The following is a 22,416-nucleotide window of genomic DNA, read 5'->3' on the forward strand; positions in this document are numbered from 1 at the left end:
TCTCTGGGTGTAAAGGTAGCTCTTGAACCTGTTCTGGTTGCTCTTCATCCCAAATACGGCAATTTTGTTTATTGACGTAACCATTGAGCCAGAAATGCGCCTCATCGCTGAACAAAATTTTGCTCGAAAACAGCGGATCTTCTTCAAACGCTGATTTTCATAATACAGTTGAACAATTTGTAGACGTTGTTGCGGTGTGAGTCTTTCCATGATGAAATGCCAAACGCTGTTCAACAAATTCACGATGACAGTTTGCCACAACTCGCGCGCGATCTGTAAAAAAAACGCAAATGAAAAAAACTCCTCTTAATTGATCACCCTATATATAGAGAGCTTTAAAGGACGCTGACTTATTCTCAAATTTTTTGGCTTTCGATTTTTCATCTTCTAAACCTAGTTTTAATTTTTGTTACGATTAAATGAAATGCTTACGTAACTTTTAGTTGTATGGCTCGATGTGATTCGAAGTTCATAATCTGTAAGAAATGTGTGTATTTCTAGAGTATTACTTCAATAAACAAATTGTGCGTTTTGATTAATATTCAACGCGCTCGTGACAGTACCTATGATGCCAATTTTAAAATCGATAGGTTTCCAATTCATTATTTTGAAAACCAGATTTTGATATGAAATTTCTGTTTTCCAATTTTTAGCTAACAGAGTTTCAGCTTTGTATCACAATGTTCCTTTTATAAATATTTTGTATTATTTTTTTTAAATTTTTTTACTAAATCTGGAAGGTGAAGTCAAAATAAACAAGACTGCCGTCATAACAATATTTTTGATGGCTCCATCTTTTTAATAAGTAAGTGCGTTGGAAGTTACATCCTTAGCTGATTTCCACTGAAAGATTGGTGTCCTTCAATGGAAGCGAAGTTATTGCCTCCAAAGAGTTTCGAACAAAGAGCTAATATAAAATTTTGTTTTAAAATCGGTAAAATGTGTACCGAAACATTTTAATGGATAGAAAAGTTTATGGCGATGATTGTTTATCTCGTGCCTGAGTTCATGAGTGGTTTATACATTTCAGAAATGGTTGTGAGCACATAAATGGCAATGAACATACGGGCCACCCAAAAACAGTAATCACCGAAAACTCTATCGAAAGTGTTCGTAAATTTATCAAAAATGAACCGAAATCATCGTTGAAATTCATGGAATCGGAGTTGAATATCTCTAAAACATCGATTTATCGCATTTTAACTTATCATTTCGACTTTCAAAAGGTCTGTGCACGTTTCATTCCGCACAAGTTAACTGAGGAGCAAAAATTGCTCATAATTCGAAATTCGAAAGACCTCATTAAAGAGGCGAGAAAAGACGAGAACTTCCTTCACAACATTGTGACTGGTGATGAAACGTGGTGCTTTCAACATGAATTTGAAACTAAGCGTGAAAGTGCCGAATGGAAGGCCCCAGACGAGCTATCACCCAAAAAATCGCGTTTGGAGAAGTCAAGTTGATGCTCATTTGTTTTTACGATTCTAAGGGAAGGAGTTCATTACATTTTCATATCGATATATCATCGGCTTACCTTGCGGACTACAAGCATACAATTTTACTTGCAAAGATCAGAAGGAGAAGGAGTCTACGGGCGCGCTTTGTAAAACTTGGCCAATATTGGTTAAATCAATAAGAAGAAGAAGAGAATATAAATGTTAGAGAATAGAAAGTATCAGTATAGAGCATCAATGGAAGAAGAGATCTTGTTTAGGAGCATTGCAGGCATAATTGGTTCTGGACCTACTCAAATAAAATGAATGTTGGTCGAAAAGTAAATCATTTCTAAAAAAGGGGAACAGTCAAATTTACATTTGATAATATTAAACAAAAGAGACAGCGACTAAATCGATCTTATAGTCGTACGTTCGTTGTAGTTGTTTAAGATTAATTAGAAGTAGGCGAGATTTATATGATGGGACAGAATCAGAGAAATTTAGGGAAGAGAGAGCATACTTAAGAAAGAGCATCAATAATAAAGAATATAAGAATATCTATTACATAAGAAAGCTCGCAGCCAATATAGAAAATCTGAGTGAAAACCCAGAAATAGAAGTTTAAAAGTAGATGTTGGAGGTGAAACATCAAAATTTCTTTATCTTTTTTTGAGATTTTATTATACTCTAAAAGTACTCTGGTTAAAAGTACATGAGACTACTGAGGGTCTGCAAGTTAAATTCATTGCCGCTATTAGGTTGAAGGAGATTGGCCTCTAGAGGCAACTTTCGGTAGGACATGGTAGCATCTTGAAGCAGATCTCCTCTTCCTTTTTTGTACTTTGCACTAATCTCTCCATCCGCAAAGTGGGTTTTGATGGTTGTGCTCGGGCTATTTTTCCGAGCAGTCAAGATTGAAAAGAGGGGAGAGTCGACACGGATATATGTAGGTACGTCTGTTTTCACTGACGCACCCAAGATGGAACCTGGAGTGGTAGCGGGGGTTTTCTCTAAATCAGCCAACATTTTGGTCTCCTTTAAACTGCCGGAAACGAGCAGCGTTTTTCAAGCAGAGGTCTTCGCAACCCTGTAAGCATGCAACATGCTTAGGGATCGCTGTTGGAAGTGAGACATAAATATTTTTTCCGATAGTCAAACTGCGATCAAGGCCCTGTCGTTGCCGTATTGCAACTCTCTTCTCGTAAACTCCTGTAAGGAGGAACGCAAACGTCTCGAACGTACAGGAAACATTTCTCTTATCTGGGTTCTTGGGCAAAGGTATATAGAGTGGAATGAAATTGCCGATGAGCTGGCCAGGAAGAGGTCGACAGAACTGGTTTCAGTTGTGCCTTTCTCAGACATCGGTGTCCCCTTGACCGTTGTTAAAGGGAAACTACACAATTTCTGCTACAATAAGTGCTACTTGTAGTGTACTTGGATATAAAATGGATTTTGAACACGAAGACTTTCAATAAAACTAATCATAGTGGATTATATTTCTATAAGCGGGCTCTCCAAATTGTATCGATTGGAGTACAAAACGATCTTGCGTTGCACCCTTTCTATTCTAGTAACTTGCCAATTATAGATCAGGTTCCATATAATAGAGACATACTCGAGTTTTGAACGAACTAAAGAGTTATAGAAAAGCTCCCTGATATACGGATCTTTGAAATCCTTTGAGCAGCGGCGGAAAAATGCTAGGTTAGTAGGTAAGATTCATAAAATTAGTATACCTTTGAAAGGACATAACATGCATAATTTTTGAACGTAAAATCTTTATCGAACACAATTAAAAAATCAACAAAATCTACTGCAATAAGTTGGTGATTCAAGGCAGTACAACACAATTACTGAACCACAATAAACCTAGAAAACATTTGTTAATATTAAACGATAGTTTATTCCTGCGAAACCAATCGCCAAGTTTTAAGTGTAGTTTAGAAATATATGGCAAGAAATTATAACAAATACTTCAGAGTGATAACTAATATAAAGCTTTCTTCAAATCTAATTTATTTTTTATTAAGTAATTTAAATCTTAATAATTTTAAATATTAGTAATTTCAAAGGTAAGTGACTCTAGTTTTGTGGAAAGAAAAATTGCAATTGCTAAACTTAAGGGCGTATTCTGGTCTAGCCCCCTTAGTTTTTACTATCCATTTTTTTAAGGTTTTTATTAATATTGGAAAATTATAAAAAAAAAATAAAAAAAAAGAAAAATATCGTAGAATTACAGGACGGCGGAGTGAGGTCTACATAAAAAACGGTGGTCCATGGTTGACATGATTCCAACCCTTGTAGTGATCTAAAACAAACAAATTTAAAAAATTCTTCATTAGTTAGGATGTCGCTATCGGATAACGCCAAAACAAAGAAAAAAAAATTCACAAAATGGTGTCAACTTGAAAAAAAAAAAATTTACTCTCTTTTTTCCCCCTTTTCAAATCTTTTAAAAATACTTGAAACTTAAATTTTTCAAAATCCGAGGCAGGCGCGATAGACAGTTGTATAATCAAAAATTCTTATCAAACTTCAAAAGCGATCGATCGGTCAAGTAGAACTTGAGATATCATGACGACCACCTCGAAAAAAGTAGTTTTGAGAAAATTGCGTTTGAAGTTTGAGCAACAATTCCAATAGAATAACTTAGATCATAATATTTGCTATTCACTCTGGATTAATCGGAGATATATTTCAAGGTATATATTATTGAAGTATAAAGTATATATATATGTATAGAATAAATACAGGTTGTGTGGGATACAAAAGATCTTCTGGAGAGAACGACTCCTCAAGTCGTCCGGTAACATCTGCCGTTCATTGTGTGATTCGCTCCACTCGGCCTGCTTAGATTAAACAAGGAGACGCTCGCAATAACCGAAATAAATCTAAATGGGACTATATACAACAAGCCGATCCAGCTTTGTGCATATGCAAATGATATACTTATTATGGCGTAAGGCAGAAGTGAATTAAAGAGTGCGTTCTAAGAACTAACACAGAGAAAACGAAGTTTATGGTCCGAACCAGCTCCGGCTTAGGGCATGATGACCTGCTGATCGGAGACTATGCATTCGAGAGTGTACAAGAATTTACGTATCTGGGTATGAAAATATCGAATATTGATACATCATTTACAAGTAGAGTTTTAGCAGCAAATAAGTCTTAATTTTCTAATTTGAAGCTGTTTAAGTCAAAATTATTATCTCGCGACAAAAACTTGAGGATATACCCCTAATCCACCCTATGCTTAGGTTGCGCATTCTGCCTACTGACATTAATCCGCTAATGGTATTTGAAAGAAAAATATTGTGGAAAATATATGGACATGTAAGACTGCAAGACAGTACCTATCGAATTAGATATAATCATGAGCTGAATTTGTTAGCAAAAACCGAAACTTTGATAAGATTTTCAAAATCTCAGAGGATAAGATGGCTCGGACAAGTGTTTAGAACGCCCAAGGAGAGAACAACTCGCAATTGAATTACGTCCTGTTGGAGGTCGAAGAGGAGAACGCCCCAGAAAGAGATGGCTCGAAGACGTAGAAGTTGACCTTGAAAAGGTAAATGTGCGGTGGTGGAAGGAGGTAGCCTTAGATAGAGACAGATGGCGCAAGGTTGTGAATGAGACAATGGATCACCAAGGACTGGGATGCTAAGAAGAAGAAGAAGAAGAAGAAGAAAAATTTCACCTAATGAAATATATTTAATCATTGTTCTATGACCATTCTTCAGAAATAAATGTTAGCGTGCAGTACATATGCATGTACTTAATAAATTTTGCCAGTTCTACTTGGAGCATGTGCCGTTTTCCAAATATCTTATAAGATACATATATGTATGTAAATATACTATAATAAAAATAATCATTGCTCATCGGTATTATAGGAACATGCTACATGGATTATTACCATATAAGTTCACTTGAATAATGCAAAAAAGCCGAAAAATATGGGCATACCAAACGATTATGTTTTATTGAGATATCTCACCAATTCCTTCGCACACGCATACTTGTACAACTATATATCCATGTAGGGAAAACCTACCCCATCAGAATAAATTTCTAAACCGGATCCACTGGGTTTTTGCTAAATGCAAACCACACAGATTCTTCAATATGTTTTCTTGTTGACATTTATTCAAAAGCAGATGACACTAAACCCCAAACCGGTGCGAATTTGGCTGATATATAATACTTTTTTTAATAAATTATATAATTATTTCACATTTTGATTAAACATTTTCCTTCCTGATCAAAAACGGTATTTTGGTTATTTTAGAAGCTAAATTAAATTCTTATAAAGGGTGGTTAAGTTTCAAGGGCCGGTGCTGATTTTGAATAAAATACAATTTTTTTTAAGAAATTATTCTCTTGTTTATGATAATATTGGTATGGTTCAATTACGCATGGAACAAAATATCGGCCGAACGGCCGCCGCGGCCTCGGCGGCACACCTCCATCCGATGGTCCAAATTTTCGATGACGCTGAGGCATAATTGCCGTTAACGTGCCGAATTATCTCATCCTTTAGCTCTTGAACTATTGCTGGCTTATCGACGTACACCTTTTCTTTCAAATAACCCAAAAGAAAGAAATCCAATGGTGTCAAATCACTTATCTGGGCGGCCAATTGACATCGCCGCGACGTGAGATTATTCGGCATCAAATTTTTCACGCAAAATAGCCATTGTTTCGTTAGCTGTGTGACAAGTGGCACCGTCCTGTTGAAGCCACATATCATCCACATCCATATCTTCCAATTCGGGCCATAGAAAGTTCGTTATCATCATACGATAGCGAACACTATTCACAATAACTGCCTGACCGGCCTCATTTTGGAAAAAATACGGCCCAATGATGCCGCCGGCTCATAAACCGCACTAAACTGTCACTCTTGTGGGTGCATTGGTTTTTTGGCAATCACTCTTGGATTATCATTCGCCCAAATGCGGCAATTCTGCTTATTGATGAATCCACTGAGGTGAAAATGTTCCTCATCACTGAAATCACGAAGTGCGCGATATGCATTTTGATTTTAACGCCCGTTTTCATAATAAGCCTGAATAACTTTAATGCGTTGCTCGATTGTGTATTTTTCCATGGTTCAAATTGAGTTAGTCTGAAATCGAAAAATGTCAAATGAAATGCAGAAAAAAACTTGACGTTTAGGTGTGGTTCTCACCACTCCACCCTTTATACATATATACTTTAATTATTGTTGGGGCATTTGGCAATTTCGTATTACTTGTATAGGATAGAAAGATCTAAATTTATTACATGTTCTGAATTCACTATAAATACACCAGTTCTGTGCGAAGGAGTTTCCCTGCAGGGATAATACATGCGCGTAACCTTACATCAATGGAATTCCCTTAGCAACTGTATAATAGCACTTCTCACGTCATTCGCTCGGAATTTTTCCTAGCATACTTTTAGTGTTTTTGTTTTTTTGTACTGTTATTGCTTGTCTCTCAGGCGACTACAAGTCAATTCAATGGTTGTGTATGTTTTTGTTTTTTTTGTAATATACCTTCCAACTTTGTATTCCCAAGATCCTACTAGTAAGCATATGTACATATCAAGCATGTGTTGAATGTGTTAGGAAGAGGAAGAATATGTAAATCAATTGCGCCTGGGATGAGTAAAAAGCCAACATACAATCCGTAACTTGTAAAACGGCAATAGGAAAAGGAGTAAAATAATCATAAAAAATGTCAATGACAACGACAGAATCCTGAATTGAATTTTTATATGCAAAATTTCACATTTCTTTTCACTCACCCTTGAGTGGCAATAAAATAACATTGTCAGTTGCTTATTGTTTCTTTGTATGCCTATTTATTTATATGATAATGTGCAGGCAGCAAAAACATGAATATTTGTTGTGTCAAAGCGTCGTATTAGTACGAGTGCTTACTTACTACTCGTGTGCTCGTATAGTGTGATTATTGTTGCTATTATTATCCATGTGTTTATTTGTAGCGGTTTATTTATTTTATATGACTGCAGAGAGGCAATATTCGCAAATCACTAGAATGGCACGCATTGAGGTCCGTTATTTCTTTAAACACATTTTGTATTATAAGGCACCCCCACCACCACCCACACCGCGCCACCTCTTCTCTTCTAAAACAAATCATTTTTATTGCTTATTTTTCTATTTATTTTGCGTGAATTCATGCGGTTACGCAGTTATAATGAGTATGTGCGCACATGCACACTCTTACAAACACATCATGCGAATTTTACATTCTCGCTTATCTTTTGAAGTTTAGTGTTGGAGTCTATTTTATTTTTTGTCTTTTCAGTTCACATGACACACTTTAATTTGATTTAAATAATTTTTATAGTTTTTTTAATTTTGAAATTTTATGTTTAAAAAAGTTCGTTCGGGCTCAACCGGGATTTGAACCCGGGACCTCTCGCACCCAAAGCGAGAATCATACCCCTAGACCATTGAGCCGCTTGCACTGAGGCATCTGTTTAGCGCTTATAAGCAGATGATGAACTAATTTAAAAAAATTGTTAATTTTTTCTTCTCTTTTTCTTTGTTATTTTAATAATTTTATACCATTGAGGCGTTGAAGCTTTAATTAAAATAGGAAAACTAAAAACAATTTTATGATAGAAAGTGAAACGTAAAGTTGTATGCACTGTTGGGAGATAAAAACTCTATCTCTATTGGTTGCTAAATTATCTTACATTGTTTTTTACTCACTGAATATATGTATGTACATACATACATACTTTAACAAAATGCACATACGCTTATAAACATTTTTTTTTTTTTAATTTTACGAGTGCAGCCGACAATTTGAAGTTCGGGCGAAAGTAATTTTACATTAACTGTTTTTAGATACAAAGTCGTCGCAGTGTGTTTTTGGTTGGATTTTAAGAATTCACAAAAAAGCAATTGCCAGACAAATGCTACTGAGGGTCAGTGAGTATTTTGGTAGCGATTGTAAAAAGCATACATCCATACGTAAACATACATTAGGGTGCCTCACCATAAAAAGGTGCGACTTTTCCAACGGAATTACAAGATTTATTTTATGTCTTTTAGTCCTTCGCAAAAATACTTCGGAAAGTATTAAGATTCAGATCAGCTGGGGCGATTTGAAAATTCCTCAAAAATTCGCGTTTTTTAAGTAAAACCACTTAGGCGTCGATGGACGAGCGTGAATGGAGAGTAAAATTTTCAAGGCATGCAACGTTTTGGGTATTTTAGATCCGCGAGAGAAAAAAAAAGTGTAACGTAGAGGAAAAGGAGAGAGAGAGCTATACCTTATATATATATCTTAGATACACTTTAGGCTATTTTTCCTGGGTTTTCCTTGTGATTGCTAATTCTAGTGAGAAATAACACTGCCTACTTTTTGGCGCTGGTTTGTTGGTGCAAACTTATAAGAAATATATTTTTGGTGCCTACTTTTCGGCGTTATATTTACTTGGTGCCTACTGTTTGGGGCGTTTTTTGGTCCCAAGTTTTTTGGAATTTTTGTTTTTTTGGTGCCTACTTTTTGGCACTTATTTCCGTTTCCTGGCTAGTGCTTGTGCGTACTATAAAGTGCTATCCATTACGGCGTCGGATTTATTGGTATTGCTTTCATGTGCTATTAAGGATTTCATTTTGCGTAAACCAAAACCAAGAAAATGCCTAATAAATATTATGGCGACTCTGTACCACCAATTTCAGTTGTTATGAAGTGAATTACTGAATTCCGTTGTAGTCATAGTCAAACGTTCACGACGCTCTAAAAGAAGTCATCACGCCAGAAACCGTCGATAAGATCCATAGAATGGTATTGGACGATAGGTTAATTAAAGTGCGTGACTGAGCTGCAAATGTACACATACCAACTGAGCATTTACATCAAAACTTACTCGCATATTTGAACATGAAGAAGCAATCCACGCGATGGATGCAGCAATTGCTTAGGCTTAGTCGTGTGACTAATTCTAAGTAGTGTTTAGCCCCGCTCAAATGTAATCCGGATGAGTTTCTGCGCCGTTTCGTAACGGGGGACAAAACGTGGATCCATCACCATATACCGAAGATAGAGCAACAATTAAGACAGTGGGTTCCTTCGGTGAACATGTCCCAAAGAAAGCTAAGGTGTGTATGTCGGCCAACAAAGTCATGGCGTTTTTTGGGATGCAAGCGGTGTTATACACATATTTGGATTATCTTGAAGAGGGTAAAGTGATCACCGGCAGTTTACAGCAAAAACGACCACACTTGGCAAAAAAACAAAATTATGCTTCATCAAGACAATGTCCATAAGTACACTTATACCTGCAAAATCCGAGCCCATGCAGCATATTATCCAGGTTTAACCGCCTGCGACTATTTTCCATTTCCCAATCTGAAGAAATGGCTGCGTTGTAAGAAATATAATTCAAATGAAAAGGGCATCCCTCAAACAAATGCCTATTTTGACGCTATTAAAAAAATGTATTATTTGGAAGGGAAAAAAATTTCGAAAAACGCTGAACGAACTGTTAAAAAGAGCTAAATGGAGAGTATGGGCGAAATAAAATGCATTTTTGTCTAAAAACTATATTTTATTCAAAAGTAACGAATTTATCAAACTACCCTCGTGTAATAATATTTGTAATTCCAATGGAGCAACATCATCAATTTTTAGAGTGGTACACCCTAATATACATACATACATACATATGCACAAGAAAATGTTTTTCGAAGTAAATATAGCTATCACTAAAACTAAGCTATCAATCATAAAAACTGGTTTACCCATTGAAAGAAAACCACCGCAATAATTTGTTTTTTGTGTCATGCGAGATCTTGAATTTTTCGACTACCTGTATATGTACACGCATAGAGGCATCCACAAGTATCCACACATAATGCAAACACACCCTGCAGGAAAAGACCAAGCTAGTATCGTTTTCAGATACTGGTATTTAATAGAGGAAATCAAACCAGACCGTTATTGACTAGAATATTACCAGTAGTCAAATTATCAATTTGTCTGCAAATTAATTATTTTTTTTTTTTTAGAAAATAAGTCTACTTATGTATAAGTAGATACTGAGGAATACCCTATTTTCAAAAAGTACCGGTAATGTTTAAGTAAAACAAAATAGGGTTAAACTTCAGGCACATTTTTTTTCTCTTCTTCAAAATTTGACCCGTCTAAAGCAACACACATGTGCCAACGTTTAACCCAGTCCTCCAGGGATGACCTTCAGCTCCTTCGTCACATTCTCTTTGATCTCTTCAATTCACTGAAATCTCTTTCCACGAAGTGGTAACTTCTACATGGGAAAAGAAAAGAAGTCGCATGGGGCCATATCAGGTGAATACGGTGCTTGCACGATGGTATTTACTTGGTGTTTGGTCAAATAATCCAGCATAATTTGGGCTCGGTGCGATGGCTCTTTATCATCATGCAAAATCCAAGAATTGTGTGCCCACATTTTCGGCCGTTTGCGACGTACAGCATCTCTTAAACGCTTCAAAACGGATAAATAATATTATTTATTGACTGTCTGGCCCGATGGAAGGTACTACGCGCGCGACTCGTTTAAATTAAACATTCCCGGTAATTTTTGATCATAGGGTCCCCTACTTCCAAGTCTATCAAATAAGCAAGTCTTTAAGATTAGAGGAACAGATTCAAATTTTTACACTAGCTCAGTTTAAGCTTTAAAACTTCAAATTATATAATTATTTCGCACCATTTACGTATGAACTATTTCATACACTTACATAACAACGCAATATTCACTAGTTTTGTGACAACTAAATTTTTTTTGCAAACACTCGAATCAATTTTATTCGCTAGTAATAGAAATTTGAGTAGAAAAATGCTCGCAGTAACTGGACACTTAAAATATGAATCCGTAATTTAATTAACATTATTTTTATTCATATTCCTAAAATCAAGACTTAAAATTTTACTTATTTATTATGATTTTTTTTTAAGAATTTGTTATAATTTTTTTAGTACTTCGTTAGGGTTTCCCTTATAGGGTAAGCTTGAACCAATTTTTGAATTTTTTTACTGGAGCTGAAAGAAGTTTGTTTTAATTTTAGGAAAAACATATTCTGAGTACATACACTTTTAAAGTGAAATAGAAAATTTTAAAACATTGCAGTGGAATCGAATAGATGCTATTTTTTATTATATTTTAACTGGTCAAAACTGGTTATATACATGACAGACTAGATTTTTGTGGCTAGTATGAACTGGTAGCCGGCGTAGCCGTTGGTTGATGCGTGATTACCTTTTGGAAGTGCAGGGGGGCAAATCGTCGCACATGAAACACCAAATGATGAAAAAAGTGTTTTCTAACAGCGGTCACCCCTCAGCACGCAATGTCAAACTTCCGAGTGTATTTCTGTCAAGAAGAAGCTCCTCATAAAAAACCATCTGCTGTTTGGAGGCGACACAAAATTGTAGGTCCCTTCCTTTTTTGGAAAAACATAACTACTAGCATCACAATACAATACGCCTTTAAAAGGGTGAGAGGCGCCAATTATTTATATATGAAGTGATATTTTTGTGATGCATGTCAGACATCTCTGTGTTGAAAATATCACTTGCTTATATTGATAAAATATATAACATGGTTGAGCGGAAAAATTGGAATCTGAACAGCAAAATTTGCAAGTATTTTTTCCTACAGGGTACATACATGTAAATATTTGTACGTACGCCTTCATATAAGTTTGTGTAGCATTCAGCTAAAATATTTAATGCGTCCATTGATTTCTACAATAACACAATAACTTTTTGTTGCTAATTCAGTATCGATATGTGACGAAGTAGAGCGCTCGCTTAGCATGTGAGAGGTACGGGGATCGATGCCCCGCATCTCCACTACAGTTCGAAGAACGGAATTTTTGTTAAGTTTTTAATCGTTTTTTTTTAAGGATTTGTTTTTTTTTATACCAATTCAAATTCGTGATGTTATTTTTGAGAATGACTTTCTTGTTATTTTTATAAACATTAGTACATGTACAGTCGCACAGAAAATTTACGTAAATAATGTGTTTGATTTTATTAAAAAAACTGAATACTCCAACGCAATACTAAAGAACACAAATATTTATGCCGATAATAAAATTTAAAATTAAATATTTTGAAATTATATAAAAAAACGAAAAAATAATTAATTCACAGCACAGAAACTCTTGCTCTATAAAAAAATACTCTTACTCTATAAAAAAATTATTTAAATCTAATAATAATAAATGCAAATGTTTTAGTTAGTACCTAACTAGATGAGCTTCCCTTTTGCTTGAAAAAAACTAGTTTCTTTATTGTTTCGGATGCTATTTGATTCCATTCGCGCTCCAGACCATCCTTCAGTTCTTGTTTGTTGCTATATGCTCTTTTGCATATCCGGCGTTCTAATTCGTGCTGTAAATGTTCTATAGGACTGAGGTCCAGTGATTGGGGTAGCGAATGGAGTTTGTTTGGTACGTTATAAAGTAGCCAATACTTTATTATATGGGATGTGTGCTTCGAGTTGTTGTCCAGTTGGAAATACCATCACTCACTCAGACCAAATTTGCTTGCTGATTCTTTCAAATTACTTTTCAGAATGTCTAAATACGCAAAGACGGTCCATAATTATTTCAACAAACTGCAACTTATGAACCCCATTCACTGACATATATGTATGTATGTAGCTCTATACCATCACCGTACCCCTGACATGCTTCACAGTTGGGATATGATTTTTCGGTTGCAGCTCTGCATTCTAGTCCAGTCAAAAGAGACGAAAAAAATAGCCAACTTCATAATTTTAGGAGGATGCGAGTTTATGGTTTTATTATGTAAAGCCCATCACTGTGAACTTAAATTTGAGTTTTCGGGGTCGGGGGTTGTGTCCCGCGGCCGCCATCTTGGAAATAAGGGTGCAACTAGTTTTTGCGATTATCTCGTGAATTTCGAAAGTTACGAAAATTTTGTAAAATACTTTTTTGTAGATAATAATATTATCTACAACTTTCATTCAAAACTTTTTTTTGTAAAATTAATAATAAAAAAGTTATAAACAAAATTACGCGAAAAATTAAGGGATCAATTGTTTTAAAGCGTAATAACTTCTTTTTTATAGATTTTATGGAAAATATACTTTAGAGCTTTTTTATAGAGCATTCTTTTGTGAACATTTTTGTCTATAAGTTTTTTCCGCTATCTTTATTTAGTCGTATGATTTTGAGCTGCTAAGCGGAGCAACCAACACATTAGCGAAGCGCGTACATGATTACACAGGCCGACAAAATTTAACCAACATTCAGACCCAGAAACCAGACTATATATTTCCGAAGGTTTATGATGCGCTGAATCCAAATCTGGCCTCAGAATTGCTCTATCTGCTCTGGTTTTCGAGATATCCTAACCTAAAAGGGCAAAAAACTCCATTTTTGCCCATATTTGAGGTTATGTACCCTTGCAGATGTTTTCTTTTACCAAAATTAAAGGATGGCATCTTTAAATACAAGCCTTCTTTTTTCAAATGGCGTTTTGTTTGCTCAAATATCATTTTTTTTCGCAGAGATATCGCATTTTGAAATTTTCATGTTTCGAAATTTTCCTACACCTGAAAATCGATTGAGATAACATAGACATGATATAGTCGATTACTAATTTTCTTGGGCTTGAGGGCCTGATATATATGGATTAATAGTATGTAAATTTGGAGTTTGTGGGTAAGCCTGCTTGCGGTTAAGTGGGTTAGCCTGCTCGCGGTATGATAGGGGTGGTTTCTAGGGGTTAGGGCTGTGTGTGACACACTTATGGTGTGAGACAAAATTTTAAGAAAAATAAGACTCAATTCAAGAAAATTAGTAATCGACTGTATCATGTCTATGTTATCTTAATCGATTTTCAGGTGTAGGAAAATTTCGAAACATGAAAATTTCAAAATGCGATATCTCTGCGAAAAAAAATGATATTTGAGCAAACAAAACGCCATTTGAAAAAAGAAGGCTTGTATTTAAAGATGCCATCCTTTAATTTTGGTAAAAGAAAACATCTGCAAGGGTACATAACCTCAAATATGGGCAAAAATGGAGTTTTTTGCACTTTTAGGTTGGGATATCTCGAAAACCAGAGCAGATAGAGCAATTCTGAGGCCAGATTTGGATTCAGCGCATCATAAACCTTCGGAAATATATAGTCTGGTTTCTGGGTCTGAATGTTGGTTAAATTTTGTCGGCCTGTGTAATCATGTACGCGCTTCGCTAATGTGTTGGTTGCTCCGCTTAGCAGCTCAAAATCATACGACTAAATAAAGATAGCGGAAAAAACTTATAGACAAAAATGTTCACAAAAGAATGCTCTATAAAAAAGCTCTAAAGTATATTTTCCATAAAATCTATAAAAAAGAAGTTATTACGCTTTAAAACAATTGATCCCTTAATTTTTCGCGTAATTTTGTTTATAACTTTTTTATTATTAATTTTACAAAAAAAAGTTTTGAATGAAAGTTGTAGATAATATTATTATCTACAAAAAAGTATTTTACAAAATTTTCGTAACTTTCGAAATTCACGAGATAATCGCAAAAACTAGTTGCACCCTTATTTCCAAGATGGCGGCCGCGGGACACAACCACCGACCCCGAAAACTCAAATTTAAGTTCACAGTGATGGGCTTTACATAATAAAACCATAAACTCGCATCCTCCTAAAATTATGAAGTTAAATGCTCTTTTGACTGGACTATTCGTTTTGCGAATAAATTGAATTTAGGCTCATCACTAACCAACACATTCGTCCAGATATCAGTCGATTTGTCGGCATACAGTATTTTCTCTCATATGTTTTGAACATTCGGTTATATTTTTTGAACATTAATATTGTGATCGATTTCCAATGTATTCCGAATTTCTACGACTTTCTTCAAACTTTTACAGACCACCACTACTCAAAATGTTTGTTTAATAATTTCGAACCATAATAAAAATTTAAACCTTAAACCAATGCGATATTGTAAAAATAATTAAGGGTGAATTTAGGGTATATTTAGATTGAAAATGCGCTGCTTTATTAATTTAATTATTACTATTTTTCATTTTATTATGTCCAGCCAGTGCTTCTTCAGTTATTTTGTGGAGTGTCAAATCAAAACTGTGCCCTTTTTATGCCCATGCCCACCATGTCTTCCTTACTGAAATCCTAAATTTTATTTTAAATACATCAATTCATAGTTTAAAGAAGGCGTTTCTCGACTTGCTTTTTAATTTTCTATTATTTCAAATTCTTTATTAATATTTCGAACCCTTATCATTTTGAAAATCGCTGAATTATTGACATTTAATAGCAGCGGCATTTTTAGAATCCTTTTTTTTCATCTTAATAACACCAAAGATGTTTGAGTCATCAACAATGTTTAATTTAATTTGAAAACTTTTGTGGCGCTGATTTTATTTTATTTTTGTTTTTTTGTGTTTTTTTGCTCCAAACTTTTCCCGGCCATTAAATGAGTTTAACCCTTTGCAAATAAGCAGCGCACAGCAAAAAAGTTAAATGCGAACCATAAATAAAAATTATAACTTTTTAAGCAAATAGGCGACGTCCGTCGTGGTGTCATATTGGCTGTCAGTGCCGCCGGCTGTGTTGTTTCGCAGCAATCTCAGAAAGTGGCTGAGGCGATAGTCATTTAATTACATTTCACTTTAACCCATTCGCTAGTTTTTTTCTGCTTATTATTGTTTTAAATATTTTTTGCGTAGTTTTTCAAGGTCTGTCAAAAAATGTCAATTAACTTAAATGGCAATAATTACAGTGATTGCTGCATTGCGTATAATGAATCTTTCATGCATTAAAAAGAAGACCAACACAGCGCTTTGAGACAGTTAGGTGATGCAATTAGTACCTCAACGTTGGTGCACTGATCTGACAGCTTATGCGTCAAAGTAATTAGAAGCTCAATCAAAAACTTCATATTTCATTTCTTTTATTTGATTAGAAAAACTAAATGAATTCAGGTTTAGTTAAACCAAGTCATATTTTATAGTACCACACTAAAAAAAAATAGTACAAATCAAAGCACATCTAGTGAGGTACAGTAGTAGAGCAAGACCTACAATGGCGTGTATTTTATTGTTGCTTGAGCTCTCTAGAAAAGGTAAACCAAGTTTGCCATTTTAGAGAACACATAAAATAATAAAAAAACGCAAATGAACTACTCTACTGCTGCTACCTCATTGATGTGCCTTGATATAAATACAGTGCACTCTCTCCTAACGGACACCTCTCTTAAACAGACACCTCCCATAAGCGGACATTTTTTTCCGTACCGAAAAAATCCTAAGGGATTTTTTAAAGCTTTCTCTTTTGAGCGGACAACCCTCACATAACAGGACGCGGGCACTTTTTTCCCTTACCAAAGATATTATACAACCAGTTCTCTCATAAGCCGACAGCTTAAAAACTCTGTCTTGGTTATATATATGTTGTTAATTTCATTCAAAAAGCGTGGGAGCAAGTGAGTCCATACAGAGTGAACAATTTTTAAGGGGAAGTTGACTTTGAGAAAGCAAACTTCCCTAATGGCGATAAGGACGGTTATAACGCAGATGATGAGCTTCCACTATCGGTAGTTGCTCAGTTCACCAACATTATTAATCTACATAGCCCAGAAACCATTTCAAGTTGTCGTCAAAACTGCATATGTTTATTAATTTAGGTACTCAAATCTTCACAAATGATGAAAAAACAAGTACTGAACTGACAACTCTCGCTGGCCTACACTTCTGAAGTGGAACTAGAAAATGAGATTGACGATTAATTCGCTGCTTAATAAAAAGACTTATTCAGCAATGAGCAAAACTAAACCCTCTTTCTTATATCACAGCATCCTCACAGCGTTGAATTGCTTAATGATCTTCATATATACCACCAAGTTATTGAAATTAAAGGAAAAACTCGCAAAACTAAAATGTCTTACTTTTTTAAATGAATTTAAATACCTTGCGTAACAAAATTTGTTTTTACATTTGTCGTTTGTTTACAAATTCTGTTTATTTTGTCAAATATTTATGTGTACATCTGTTCTGGTTTTGGAAATAAAACTGATTAAGTATTAAAGATCAGTCACAAATTATTTTAACTTTTTTTACACTTTTCTCATAAGCGGACGCCTCCCATAAGAGGACAAATTTTTCAGTCCCTAAGCTGTCCGCTTAGGAGAGAGTACACTGTACTACAGTTTATGATTAAAAAATGTGGTAGTTTCATTACTACTATTTTTTTATTGTAAAACAGATTTTTAACATTTCTCCAGATGTAAACATTAAATATTGCTTTGCCACATTGGAATTTTTCGAAAAGGGAGATTTTAATGAAATATTTCGGATAAAATACAAGAATAAAATTTTCATAATAAACAATATTTACAAGTGCACAGAAGAGAAAATAACTTAAAGTTCAAGTTAGGTATTATTACTTATTATAAGATTTTAGATGGTAATAAATATTGAAATTTTTGTTATCCAATTTTAATCTGACTCGCTGATGATGTGGTCTTAATGGCGTCAGAACTGTGTAATAATACGATCAGTGGGATCATCCAAAGGGAGTTAGGTGAGCTTATCTCTTGGGCTACAGGCTGTGGCCTCAGTTTAAGCCCGCGTAAAACAGAGTTTTTCAACCAGATATAAGCTACCAACTTTTACCTTACCAAATATTAACTAACAAACTCTTTTACTTTCACCCAGTGCAAAGTAGTTAGGGGTAATTCTTGACTCCAGATTTAGCTGGAAATTAAACGTCAAAGAACGGGTAAGAAAACAGAAATTGCTTTATATGCCTGTAAACGTATGCTTGGAAGAAGATGGGGTTTTCAACCTAAAGACACATTATGGTTGTATGAAGCGATTATACGACCTATTTTATCGTATGGTTCGGTAGTTTCGTGGAAAGTTCTAGGGAGAGAGTACAATACCAAATTACTTGGCAGAATATAAAGATCAACGTGTGCAATAACGGTCGGTGCCATCAGATCGTGTCCTAGGGAGGTTTCAATGCACTGGCACACGTTATTCCAATAGACCTACATATTAAGAAGACGGAAACCTTGAGTCGATTTAGGTTAAATGAAGCGGGTCGCTGGAAAGAAAAAACTTATGGTCATGCAAGTCTATTATTGCGTCAAACTCAGTTAACCTCGGAGAGAACTACACACTACATCGTCCCAACGGTAACTTTCAACAGGAATTTTGCCACTCTCTTTCCATCTCAGGAGGAATGGAATAAGGGATCCTCACTAAACAACTTGGCTACTACAGTTTATACAGATGGCTCTAAAATGGATTGTGGTGTTGGAGCTGGTATATATTCTCATAGACTTGAAATTGAAAAATCTGTGCGTCTCCCTAATACCAGCAGTGTCTTCCAGGCGGAAGTACTGGCAATTGGGTAAGCCTGTAGGCTACTAGTTTTTTTTAAGGACAATATCGCTATTCTTTCGGATAGCCAAACTGCAATCCAGGTACTGGATTCGGCTAAAACAACCTCTAAACTGGTGGAACAAAGTAAGAATAGCCTTATCACCTTGAGTGAAAACCATAAAGTTACGTTAATCTAGATCCCGGGACTTCAGAACATTGAAGCTAACGAAAAAGTAGATGAACTGGCAAGAGGGGATACATTATTCACGATCGCTCTTGCAGAATCGGTATTTGCACCATTAGGTGAGCCAAGAATATAATTTCCCTAAAATACCTCCGAATCTCGGATTGTAGATGAAGAGACCAGACGAAATGCAAAATTAGCAGAACATTACGGCCCACCTACAACCTCAAGCGATCATCGACATTGATAAACATGAGACCTGGAGACTAACGACAGTCATAACTGGCTTTTGGTCTGTCGGAGAACAAGTATCCAAAATGGTCATCCCTTATAACACATACTGTCACAGTTGTAAACAACCAGAGAAAAAGGAAATAATCTTCCACTTCCTCTGTGAATGCCGTACCCTATGGAAGGACAGAATGTTAACCCTGGGCAAACCGGTGTTCGACAGTCTCGAACAACCTCCTGGCTTAGATGTCAATAACCTATGTAATAAGTTTCTTAAGCCGCCCAGACTGGATATAATTATGCTGTAAATAAACGTTAAACAAGTTGGTAACGAGGATTTAGCAGCTAGTTGGATTCTGGATGAATCGCCACTTTAACCAACCAACCAACTTTGGCTTTGATTAGCAAAATTTTCATGTAATTCATCCTGTTCCTAATGACCATTCGTATTGATAAAGATTCAATTATTGTAGTATCGTCTAAACATTTCAAAACCTCTACATTTGATTTAAATTGGCTCACTTCGGAAAATAGATTTACTTACGTAAAATTTTCTGCATTCTCTTTGCATGTTTTGTCCCCATACTATGTTAATTTCATTTTATTTATAACTAGTAAAACCCGTTCATGCTTCCCTGCAGCTCAACCAATTTTGGAAGAAAATATTCCCTTTATTTAGCCAATACATGTTTTGAATTTGAGCCAAATTTTATAGAAGTCTTAGCTTAGGTTAGGTTAGGTTTGGCAACCGCATCGCACATAGAGACAACGATGCCACTTAGACTACGAAATTGGTCCGTTGTGAGCCGCGGGGGCTGGGCTACATTTCCCTTTCCATATTGAACCATCCTGAGCTTTTGACCAAGCGTAAAAGGTTGTTGATACCTAAAGTGTATAGATTATCTATATTCGTTAAGAAGTAGGATCATAAATATCGGTTCCTGCTTCTGGATAGAGCTGGGCATGTGCTAAAAAGGTGTTAAATTGTTTCCAGCTCCTCCTCATTTCTGCAGCTACGACAGAAGGCATGCGTGTAAACTCCTTGCATGATTTCCTATGAGACAATGTCCTGTGAGGGCCCCTACTAAGGTCCGAATTTGAACCCAGCATAAGATGATACGATATTGTTTGGCCATCTCATTAAGAGATTGGCGACAACGTAAGACACTCCTTAATGTTATTTGGAATGCATCCTGGGCCCGTAGGGTAGCTTGGCTGTCTGATAGAATGCAGATATCTGTTGATTATATTCTGTTTATCTCTAACCATTTTAAGGCTTCATGAATAGCGTTTATTTCCGGTTGAAAAATATTAAAGTGATCCGGTAGCTTAAAGGATTCACTGGTAGAAAGCTCTTCGCAATATAACCCTGATCCTACACCGGTGTCCAGTTTAGATCCGTCCCTGTAGATCATAACGGGTGTATTGGGAGTTGGATCTTCTTCAAGTCATTCCAGTCTAGAAGGGATTTTCATTAGGAAATTCCTTTCGAAGCAGAGACTCGACATCGCTTTTCCTTCTGGTGCGTCTGATGTCGAGTGGCACTCGACATTGCTTTTCGTTGTAGCACGTCCGATGTCGCGTGCGGCTCGTCCTATATCAAGTTTCACTCGAATTTAAGTTTTACTATGTCTCAATTTTAGAATAAATAAGATAAGAGCTACGGCACAGAAAATTTCAAATGAGCCATGCATCTTGAACTTCACGCCTTCGCTTTAGTCTTTTCGAACACAGCGCAGTGTACAGTTCGAACTCGTAGCAGAAAAAGGCATTTTCAAAACTTACATTTTTACAAGAACATTTTATTTTGTAAAGAATATGGCTAAACAACAAAATGAACAGAGTAGAACAGTCCGCGATACTGAATTAGAGAGTGATAAAGCTGACCCCCGCAAAACAATAAAATGGTGAAGGAAACGGTTTTTCTGGGGCTTCGAAGTGTCACTAATTAATGCTTATGTTTTGTAGAAGCATCTCCGAACACCAATAAAAACATTTCCCACAAACAATTTAGAGAGAACTTTTGAGTTGATCTTGTGAAGAACTTCCGAATGACACTAAAATGTGGAGTACCGTCATCTACCGACAATGAACAACGACTGAATGGAAAATTTCATATCATTACACTGAATCCCCAGCATAAACATTAGGATTGTGCAGTTTGCTCCAATTAAAAATTGTTCCAGGTGGAAGGAAAGAAACTTTTTATATATGCGAAACATGCGACAGACAACCGGGATTGCATGTTAGAGAATGTTTTAAACGTTATAATACGGCGGTTAATTATAAACTGTAAATAATAAAAACATGTTTATATAAATCTCGCCCTGCCTTGGTGCTTAAAAGTTTTATAATTTTATTTTATATACCCACTAATTCATCTCACTAATTCACATCGTACGCACTTACGAATCCAGCTCGGTCCTGCTGGAACGAAACGGTAAACAGCGTTCACTCCGCAAAGGGTTAAACTAATGAGTCGATAATCATCGCATTTGTTAGCTCTGGATATTTTAGGCAACGGCACGATGGTCGACTGTAGGCTCTCCTTTGGATATACCCCATAATCGTAGATTTTATTAAATATTTTAACCGTAATTCCTATATTTTCTTCATCTACAAGTTTATATATAATTGAGCTGGAATTTCATCCGGTCTTACGGATTTTTTATTTATGAATTATTGCGAAGAGCAAAGAGTTGGCAACACTGCACAACTACACCAAACGTCAAGCACTCTCTGATGGATGCTTGGCATGGATGCACTATTTTTACGCTTTAAAAAATGTATTACATAAATAAAAACCCAAAACAAAGAAATTATCGATTTAAATTTTTGAACTTTGAGTTGGTCTTTACCTCAATGAATTCATAAAAATTTTATATTTCATGTTTTTAAAAAGCGACGGAATTAAGCTGAAGTACTGATTAAACCATCTTAGAGTTCTGAAACTGTCGCCAGTCGCTAAAATAACTGATTTTGCTTTTATATAGATTTTATCTTGCCATTTCATCTACATCATTTTTACACGCAATTATATGCATTAAATATGCACAGAGATACCAACATCTATACAAATTCCAAGTATTTTTGCATATTTTTGTGCAAAAACTTTACATCGACATAAATCACATTGCGAATCCGTGAAAGATTTATGTGGTGCTAAATATCCAACCAGCC

At 35.5% G+C, this 22,416-nt stretch overlaps 1 non-coding gene across 1 annotated transcript; it reads right to left on the reverse strand.

Annotated features, from left to right (window-relative positions):
• Positions 1 to 7,836: 7,836 nt before the first annotated feature.
• On the reverse strand, positions 7,837 to 7,908 carry Trnap-ugg (transfer RNA proline (anticodon UGG)). The gene has a single exon. It is a non-coding gene; the product is annotated as a tRNA-Pro (tRNA).
• Between the last annotated feature and the right edge of the window lie 14,508 nt (positions 7,909 to 22,416).

The sequence above is a fragment of the Anastrepha obliqua genome, chromosome 1, assembly GCF_027943255.1.
Source record: "Anastrepha obliqua isolate idAnaObli1 chromosome 1, idAnaObli1_1.0, whole genome shotgun sequence".
Taxonomy (NCBI): Eukaryota; Metazoa; Arthropoda; class Insecta; order Diptera; family Tephritidae; genus Anastrepha; species Anastrepha obliqua.